Source organism: Erinaceus europaeus, unplaced genomic scaffold, assembly GCF_950295315.1.
Source record: "Erinaceus europaeus unplaced genomic scaffold, mEriEur2.1 scaffold_320, whole genome shotgun sequence".
Classification (NCBI taxonomy): domain Eukaryota; kingdom Metazoa; phylum Chordata; class Mammalia; order Eulipotyphla; family Erinaceidae; genus Erinaceus; species Erinaceus europaeus.
Window position 1 is genome coordinate 45,055 of NW_026648245.1, and position 9,217 is coordinate 54,271.

General features: G+C 44.7%; 1 long non-coding RNA gene and 1 pseudogene across 1 annotated transcript; both read right to left on the reverse strand.

Annotated features, from left to right (window-relative positions):
• Window positions 1-832: 832 nt before the first annotated feature.
• LOC132536692 (cytochrome b-like) lies at window positions 833-1,682 on the reverse strand (annotated as a pseudogene).
• Window positions 1,683-3,319: 1,637 nt separating this feature from the next.
• Window positions 3,320-5,460, reverse strand: LOC132536693 (uncharacterized). The gene is made up of 3 exons (XR_009548183.1): window positions 5,382-5,460; window positions 4,787-4,931; window positions 3,320-3,405 (listed from the first exon to the last, which is right to left on the reverse strand). It is a non-coding gene; the product is annotated as an uncharacterized LOC132536693 (long non-coding RNA).
• Window positions 5,461-9,217: the final 3,757 nt, after the last annotated feature.

Sequence of the window (9,217 nt, forward strand, 5' to 3'; positions counted from 1 at the left end):
CTTCTAGCCAATCACTGGATTGCCCGCTGAAGCGCCCTATCAGACAGAGCAGGATGGAGGAAGGCACACCAGGGCTTGTCAGGGTGAGGCACCTGACTCCCTGGCGTCCAGAAAAGATGGTCGCTCAGTCCACGCGCCGCTCCCGGTCCTGGCTGGGCCACCAACAGTAAGTTCTTAATAATGTTCTCTATATTCTAATCATCTGCTGCCTATATAATAAATAAATATTTTTAAAATATTTATAAATATTTAATTTTTATAAATATAATTTATATTTAAATATTTATTATAATTATATTTAAATATGGATATTATATTTATAATTAATATTTATTGATATCAATGCTTAATATTTATAAAAATTGTAAATATTTATAATTTCCACATAGTCATGTAATCTTTTCCAAATTGTCTACCTAATAGTAAGATTTTGAAGATTTATTATAATTGATAAGATAAAAATTGAGAAGGAAGGGGAAGTGGAAAGGAAGAGATATATAAATCCTTGCAGGTCTGCTTGTCATTGTTCCTCCCCTATAGATAGGGACTGGAGGGCTTGAACCTAGCTCCTTGTGTATAGTAATAGTAAGTTTGTTCAACCTAGTGCACCAACAATAGTTAATTCCCATGGTAACTATTACATATCTATATGTTACATATCTATCTATATTCTTATAATATATGTATATTCAGGGAATAGTTTAAGTAAGAATATCAGCTTTGGGTGTTGATGTTAGGACTGTACTCTTTTCCTTGGTTGTCTCAGGAGGGTGTATTCCCACGTCTTTGGTTTACCAAACCAGTGTATTAATATTTGTACTACAAAGACTCTTCATTTAAGTATATAGTTTTCGATAAGGCCAATTAAAGGTATTAAGATAAGACTAGAAAAGAAGTAATAAATTGAAGCTAGTTGGCCAATAATGATGTATGGGTCTTCTACAGGTTGGCTTCGGATTCAGGTAAGAATTAAAAGGTCTGATACTAGTAGTCAGAAACCACATTGACTTATAGGTCGAAATGCTATACTTCGTTGTTTTGAAGTATGTAGGCAAGGTATAATAAATAAAATAAAGATAGATATGAATAATGCTAAGACACCCCCTAATTTGTTGGGGATTGATGGAAGAATTGCATATGCAAATAGAAAATATCACTCAGGTTTGATGTGTGGGGGTGTATTTAAGGAGTTAGCAGGGGTATAATTGTGGGTCACCTAAAAGATCTGGGGAAAATAATGCCAATATTATTTAAACAAAGATTAATGAGGCTATTCCTAGAATATCTTTTATAGTATAATAAGGGTGAAATGGAGTTTTGTCAGATTCTGAAATAATTCCTGTAGGGTTATTAGAACCAGTTTCATGAAGGAAAAATGGGTGGATTATTATGAGGGCAGTAATAATAAATGGGAGAATAAAGTGAAAAGCGAAAAAACGGGTTAGAGTAGCTTTATCTACTGAAAATGCTCCTCAGATTCTTTGTACTAGATCTGTTCCAATATAAGGAATAGCAGATAATAAATTTGTAATGACTGTAGCTCCTCAAAAGGATATTTGTCCTCATGGTAAAATGTAACCCATGAAAGCTGTAGCTATAGTAGCGATTAACAAAATAACTCTGATATTTCCTGTTTCTGTAAATATATAGGAATCATAATGAAGACCTCGACCAATATGTAAGAAAAGAAAGTTTTGTAGAATTCGTTTGCGAAACCATCTGGTCCAGGACTTTTTTGTTGGGGAGGTTCTTAAGAACGGTTTCAATTTCTTTGTCTGTGATTGGTGCATTTAGATTTTGTAGTTCTTCTTGGTTCAGTTTTGGAAGGGCATATGTTTCTAGGAATTGTTCCATTTCTTCCAGATTATCTATGTTGGTGGCTTATAGTTCTTCATAGAAGTTTTGCATGATTCGCATGGTGTCCTACACCAAAGTTAAGGACTCAGAGGAAGGAGGAGAAGAGTCTTGAGGTCCTGGTGCACGACGGTCGAAAAGTTGGTAGTGAGAGTGTCAAGAGCACATGAAAATTTATATTCATGTGTTAACAACTGTACAGTAATCCATTAAGGTCTCCATCAAGTAAAAATTAAATAAACACAGTAAAGACAATACCATCATTATTTGGAGAACATAGTAAAGACAATACTATCGTTATTTTTGAACATATTAAAAAATTGAGCATAGTAAAGACAATACTATCGTTATATAGAGACAACTGTTGAAAGTTTGTAAGTAAAAGTTTAATTAATGATTGACTTCTCAGAAGAAGAATCGTGTAATAAATGTGAAGTGATTTGGAATATTTTAAGGTTTTGTTTTTTAAATACCTATAATTTGTCACTGTGCTCTATTTTGCATGGCTTATAAGATCTTAGTGTTAATATTTTTGCCTGTGGTGCTATGGAACTAAAATTTATTTTTTATACCTCAGAAACAACTAATTATTACTGTCTCAATTGTGTCATTTTGGTATAGATAAGTTCAAAAAGGAATTACCATATGAATTATTAAACTGGTGAAACCTCCTTTCAGTGACAATCACAAAGTTATACTACTATGTTGAACATAGGTATCCAAAATATTTTTTTTATTTTTACTAAGGAAACACTGATAAAAAACATAGGATAAGAGGGGTACAACTCCACACAGTTCCCACCACCAGAACTCCATATCCCTTCACCTCCCCTCATAGATAACATTCCTATTTTTTAACACTCTGGAAGTAAGGGCCCAATATCAGAAGGTGGAACGTCTGGCTTCTGTAATTACTTCCCTGCTGAACATGGGCATTGGCAGGTCAATCCATACTCCCAGCCTGTCTCTCTCTTTCCCTAGTGTGGCGGGTTCTGGACAAGTGGGGCTCCAGGACACTTTTATTTTTTCTTTTCCTGAGCCTGTCATTTGATATGCAGGTGGATCCAACTTATTGTCTAGGGAGATGATGCCATGGCTGGAAAAAGGACCAGAAAGCTGGGTCAGGGAAGAGAGTAGCTGTGTTCCTGGGATGCCAGTCTGCACTACCTTCCTTCCAAGCCCTCCCTCCCAAATTCTGCCTAACCCTGCTAAGGCTGTGGGGAGAAAGCAAGGAGCCCAGGCAAAAAGAGTGCATTAAAAAGGCACATGTTTAATTTCCAGCAGGAGAGGCCACTGGCTGAAGGTACCAGGTGGCCCCACTGGAGTTTACAGTTTACACTTTATAATCTACAGTTTACATGCTTCTTTAGGGGGTACACAGAGAGTACATGATGGGGAAGAGTGCAGCTTCTTCTCTTCTGATGTGGCATCTGTAGAGTCCTCTGCCAAGTGCCGTCCTCCATGGTGCTGCTCTGGGGCAGGTGGTCGGTGAGAACTGTGGACTGTCTTGCACTGGTGCCGCCATCTTGAAGTGGAGCCTTAAGTCATGACCTGGGGAAGAGCAAGAAGGCCGCTTTTGGGCAGCCAAGTCTCCTCAGCAATGGGGGTAGGAGGAAGAAGAGGGAAAGTGGGGTTGTCCGGCAATGGGGTGAGAAGAACTTTAGACTAAAGCAGACCCACCCTGGGTGACTAGCTCCTCAGCCAGTGTACATCCTGCTCTCCCTTTACTGTTGGAACCCCAGGCCCAGGGGTCCCCCACTCTTTCTCACAGAGGAAAATGTTCCTTAAAGCTGAGCTCTGCCCACAGCACTCTCTTGTTATAGCAGCTTCAGACAGCAGGGGAGGAATCCCCTGTGGGACAAGGATCTGAGCAGCCCCCACCTAAGGCCCCCATAAGTTCCCCTCATGCTGGACCCCAGGGCTCTGCAGAGAAAGCACCGGGAACAGTGCTTGCTTCTCTGAGTCAGAGTGCTGTGTCCTCATACAGTATGACACCAGGACATAGTTACCTTCCCGCACCCTCTCAGCTACCTTCCACTGTGCCCTGTGACCACACTCAGATGTCTCTAAGGAAACCTGAGAAAGTCATGCAGCCTGTTTTGTGGCAGGTTAAGCACAGGTGGCACAAAGTGAAAGGACTGGCTTGAGGATCCAGGTTTGAGCCCCCTGGCTCCCCACCTACAGGGGAGTCACTTCACAGGCAGTGAAGCCGGTCTGCAGGTGTCCCTCTTTCTCTCCCCCTGTCTACCTTCTCCTCCTCTCTCCATTTCTCTCTATCCTTTACAAAAAGAATGACAACATTAATAACTACAACAGTCCAAGCACAGACAACAAAAAGGGAATCAATCAATATATACATATGAAAAAGAAAACAGGAGATGAAAGAAATGAATGTCCATCTCATTGTGTGTGGGTTTCAAAGGACTCTGCTGTGCAGGGTGAGAGGTCACTATGAGTGCCTTCTGGTGTGTCCCAAAATCAAACCATTGGTTGAGAAGCTCAGACAGAGGCCGGCCAGAGAAGCTGCAGGGACTGATATTACAATAGGCCAGGGAGGAAATCTGCTAGTTCTGGTCAAGATGCTGGGAGCCCAGCATTTCTGAACTCTGTCCCCAAAGAGGTGGGTGTGGGCAAGGGCTGATATTCACACATCCCCTTCCAAAGTTCTCAGACGTGGAAATTGCCCTGGTGCCTGCTCTGTGAGGCGTACCCGTGTGTGAGCTGGTCTTCATCTTCTCTGGTCTTGTCCACAGGGATTGATGGGAAGACAGGGTGAGTAGATCTGCCCAAGGCCACACACACCCTAGACTGGACCTGCCCTCCTCACTCTGCAGTGCTGCCTGCTGTAGGCCTTGCTGGCTTAAAACACAATGTGCTTGTCAGTTTTAATCAAATAGAGATGGGAATGAAAGCTGAAATAAAAAATAGATACCTTCCTGAGAAAACTGTGCGGTCTTCACTCGGCCCATGCTGGCTTCTCCGTGTGCTAATGGGCACCCAGGTGTCCCTTAGTCCAGAGATGTGGTGTAGGCTTTCTTCCTCCTGCTGCTGCTGCCTCCCTGCTCCCTCTTCTCCACCTGGGTTAAGGAAGGTCATTGGCATGTGTGCTCAATCAGGCTCTGTCCTGTGGGTGGGGGGGTTGCATTCCACACCCCTCAGAGTGCACACCCTAACTCTGGGTGGAGCCTCCCAGGTGGGTGCTGGGATGCCTGCATTCAAGCCAGAGGGAAGGGACCTGGGGACAGCTCACTGCACTCACCTGGGTTGTGTTTGCCAGGCTAAACTTTTGCCTCTCCCTTTCTGTCTCTGGCCAGGAGCCTCACCTACAAGTGCACAGGTGGTTCCCCAGTCTGTACTGCTCTGAATGGGGCTAAGCTTAGCATCTCTGAGTTCTTCTGAGAGCAGTGTTCCCCACTGTGCTGCAACCCTGAGTGGAGCTTGGAAAGCGTTTTCTTGCTCATGTAAACTGGAATGAGTTTACACCTTTATGTTCAGAGATAATAATGATCACGGAATGCAGTAGGTACCTTGGTGTTGGCATTGGCAGTTCCTCCTTTACTACTTCTGTACAATGTCTGTGCTGTAGGTTGGCCGGATGGATGGATGCTGTGATCCCAGATCTGTGGGGAGGCTTCTCTCATCCCCAGTGGCACTACCTCACTAGCCTTTGTCACAATGGATTAAGGAAGGTCAAGGGAATGTATATCAGATGACAACTGGTAACCCCATTGCTTTTCTTCCCAAAGCAGTCCCAGGGGCTGCACATTGTGGGCATATTGGATCAATACCAGGGTAGCAGCCAGACTTAGAAAGGGTGGGCACCCTTATTGGGTACAGCCCTAGGCTCCCTCCCACATGAAGAAGGCAGGGAGAAGAGGCCTGGAGTTTCCTCACTGCACTCACTCCTCAGGTGCTCCCTGACTAACCCTCCTCCCTCACAGGGCCTCCAGGAGCAGGCAGGGTGTTTGGGGCCTCTTCAGTTACTCAGACGGGTGCAGGGGCTGGACCCCTACAGAATATGGAATCAGTGACAGCTCTTGCTCTGTGTGGGAATCTCTTTGGGTCCCTCCCTTGTGTGGAGAGTTCACACTACCAGAGTCGTGTGTCCATTTCTCTCTCCACGTCTCTGTGGCATGTTGTTCTATGCTCCTCTCCATTACACTCCACTGCCTGCGCTTCTAGGAAACCCTGCTGTAGATCCCACTGGTTCCACTGACACATGTCCTAAATCCTATGATACCCCTGCCTCAGGCCTGCTTGTGTGGATGCAGGTTCCTGGTGCAGGGAAATCTCACCGCGTCAACAGGAAGGATTATTTCAGTGTGGTACCATAATGGACACATGGAACTGGGACAGTGGAAGTATGTCACTAGTGATATTAGGAAGAAACATTAGAAAACATAAATGAGATTTGAATTCTTTAATAACTGTCATCCATCTTCAAGGAAATATTTCTCTTAATATGTGAAGGAAAAAGGCATCTACAGATCATCACCCTAGCACCTTTAATGTCAGGGATTGAACTTGGGAGCACTTACTTTGTCCTCTCCAGCATCAGCCAAGTCTTAACCTACTGGGCAGCAGTTGCCATATTCCATCATATGTAAGAGAAAGAGAGTCACATGCATCGGACAGTCATCATATTTGAGCTAGGAAATGACATGAAACCATTCATTTAATATATGAGAATGAATGTGCAAATGCAGAGGGGTTTCTCATGTTCTCAAATTAATACAGTGGCTTCTTTAACTGTCTAGAAAGCCTTTCCCATCTACATTTTGACCAAATCTGTTGTTCTTAGGTCCAGAAGGTGAACAACTTTGTTTTTAGTCTCTTCATCGCAGTGTCTGTCTTTCTGTCTTCTCTCTGTTTCCATGAGGCAGGCACTCCTTGTCTCTCCATCAGGTGTTACACCAGGACCAGATGAGTCCTTGGCTCTGAGGAATGGCTGCTGTGTGTTCTGACAGGGAGAGATGGGGGTGGCCATGTTGTGGAGTAGGAGGAGACAGAGAGTGAGAGGGTGACTGCATCTGAGCAGAGAAGACAACTCAGTAGTCTGTGTGAAGGCAACACTCACTGAAAGCAAACTTGAGCAGAGCTAAGGACCCCTTTCCTGGCTATTTCCAGAAATCTCTATGTGCATAGAGTTAATAAATTAGAAAAATTATGAGGCGCAATAGTTAGGTACCTTCCTGTTGGCATTGTCCAATCTTCATTTCTTTCTGATGCCCTGGCTGTGGTCAAGCACATCTGAAAGCTGTTGACACCAGAGCTGTGGGGAAACCTCTATCACCCCTGCAGTTGCAACCTTACTGCTTATGTTTGTCACCTGGGATGGATAACATTCATAGGTGTGTTTACAATATCAGGCTTGATCATCACATAAGGTTCTTTCCCTAGAAGCAGCACCATGGGATGAGTACTGTGGGCACTATTGATTGGATCTCTGGTGGCACACCACACTCAGCACTGGGCCCACAGCTCATACTCTGGTGTTCCTATTGAGTGCAGCTCTAAGCTCCCTCCCACATGATGAAGGTAGACTGCAGGGGCCTGGGAGCTCCTCACTGCACTTGCTCCTCAGCTGCTCCCTGCCTGTACCTCCCTGCACACAGCCCCTCTTGGAGAAGGCAGGGTGTACAGAGCCTCTTTATTCACTCAGGGGGCAGCAGGGGCTGAACCCCACAGCACCCAGGTTTTCACCTTGCAGTGCTAGCACTTTCTCTGTTGGCGAAGGTTCTCTGGTCCCCTGTTAGTAGGAAGAACTCACTCTATCAGACTCGGGGGTTTGCTTCTCTCTTCAGGTCTCTTTCCAAGCTGGTATCTGCTCCTGTGGTCTGCCTTCCACTGCCTGTTGTCCTAGTGACCCTCCCGCCAATGCCACTGACCCCGCTGTCAAGTGCCCTAAAGCCCATTTTCCTACTGTCCTGCCTACTGGTACGGCCAGAGGCCCTGGGTGTGTCACCAGTGATATTAGGAAGGAAATAGTAGAAAACGTGAATGAGATTTGAATTCCTAAGTTCCTTCCACACATTTTCAAAGATGTATAATTTGTCTTACGTATGAGGGAGAAAAATCTGCCCAGGCCACTGCTCTGGCACATGTGATGTCAAGGATTGGATTTGGGAGCACTTCCTGTTTTCTTCAACTCCATGCAAGACTCCACTTCCTGGCCTCCAGTTTCCATATTCTGTCATTTATAAGAGAGAAAGAGTGACCTGCATATCACAATCCTGCCAGAGCTATGAAATGACATAAAGTTGTGTATTTCACTCAATGTGTGATAGAAGAAGTATAAATCCAGAGGTATTTCTCATGCTCTCAGATGAATGCAGACCCTTCCTTCACCAGCTAGGAAGGCTTAACTGTCTACACTGGTGTGTTGCACAGCCTGAAGGTGTACAATCTGCTCCTAGTTTATTCATCCCTTTCTGGCATTAGGTCATCTCTGTTTCTCTCTGTCTCTGTCTCTCTCTGTCTTTCTCTCAGTGGAAGGCCCTCTTTACTCTTCCTAGGATGAGACCCCAGCATCATAGGAGTCCTTGTCTCTTAGGAAGGCCTGTATGTGTGCTCGCTGATATGCAGAAAGGTTGTTGGCTGTGTTGGGAAGGAGAAGGGTTAGAGTGGGTAGCTGGACCTTAGTAAAGATGACAATTCATGAGTTTGTGTAAAGCCTGTTCCTGAATGAATCATGTAACCAACACCCTAGGCATATTCTGCAGAGGTTGCAGCCCTCCTTGTCTCTGCCCAGCATGCTCACCAGCCAGGCTCTATATGGAGTCACTCAGGCTCTCCAGGTTGTTATAGGAGCTTCCATTAAGGGTGATTTAGCACCTGGCAGTGCAGTGTTTCCCACCGGTATTTAATTTGAGTGGAACGAGGGACCTTTGTTGGGGCTAATTTTAAGTGCATTGTGCTTATGTCAATTTTAAATGTTTAGAGACCAAAAAGATCACAAAATACCATAGTTACCTTCCTGATGGAATTGTCAAATTTCCTCTCATGCTGACTTTTGCTTGTGCTGAAGGGAACCAGGATGTTGGTGACCTCACAGCTGTGAGGAGGCCTCTCTCCCACCTGCTGGTGTCTCACTGCATAATCCCCTTCTCACCTGGGATTGAGGAAAGCCATGGGCATGTTTACCAGATCAGTGCTCATAACCTCTATGTTTTTGTTCCAAAAAATGGTACAACTGGCTGAGGTTGTGAGAACATTGCCTTTTGCCCTGGGTGACTTGTCACACTCAGCAGTGAGTCCACAGCTTATCCTCTGGGAACTCTTAGTCTGCATTGCTCAAGGCACCCTCCCACATGATGAAGGCAGAGAGAAGGGGCCTCTTGAGGTGCTCAGAGGGGTGCAGGAG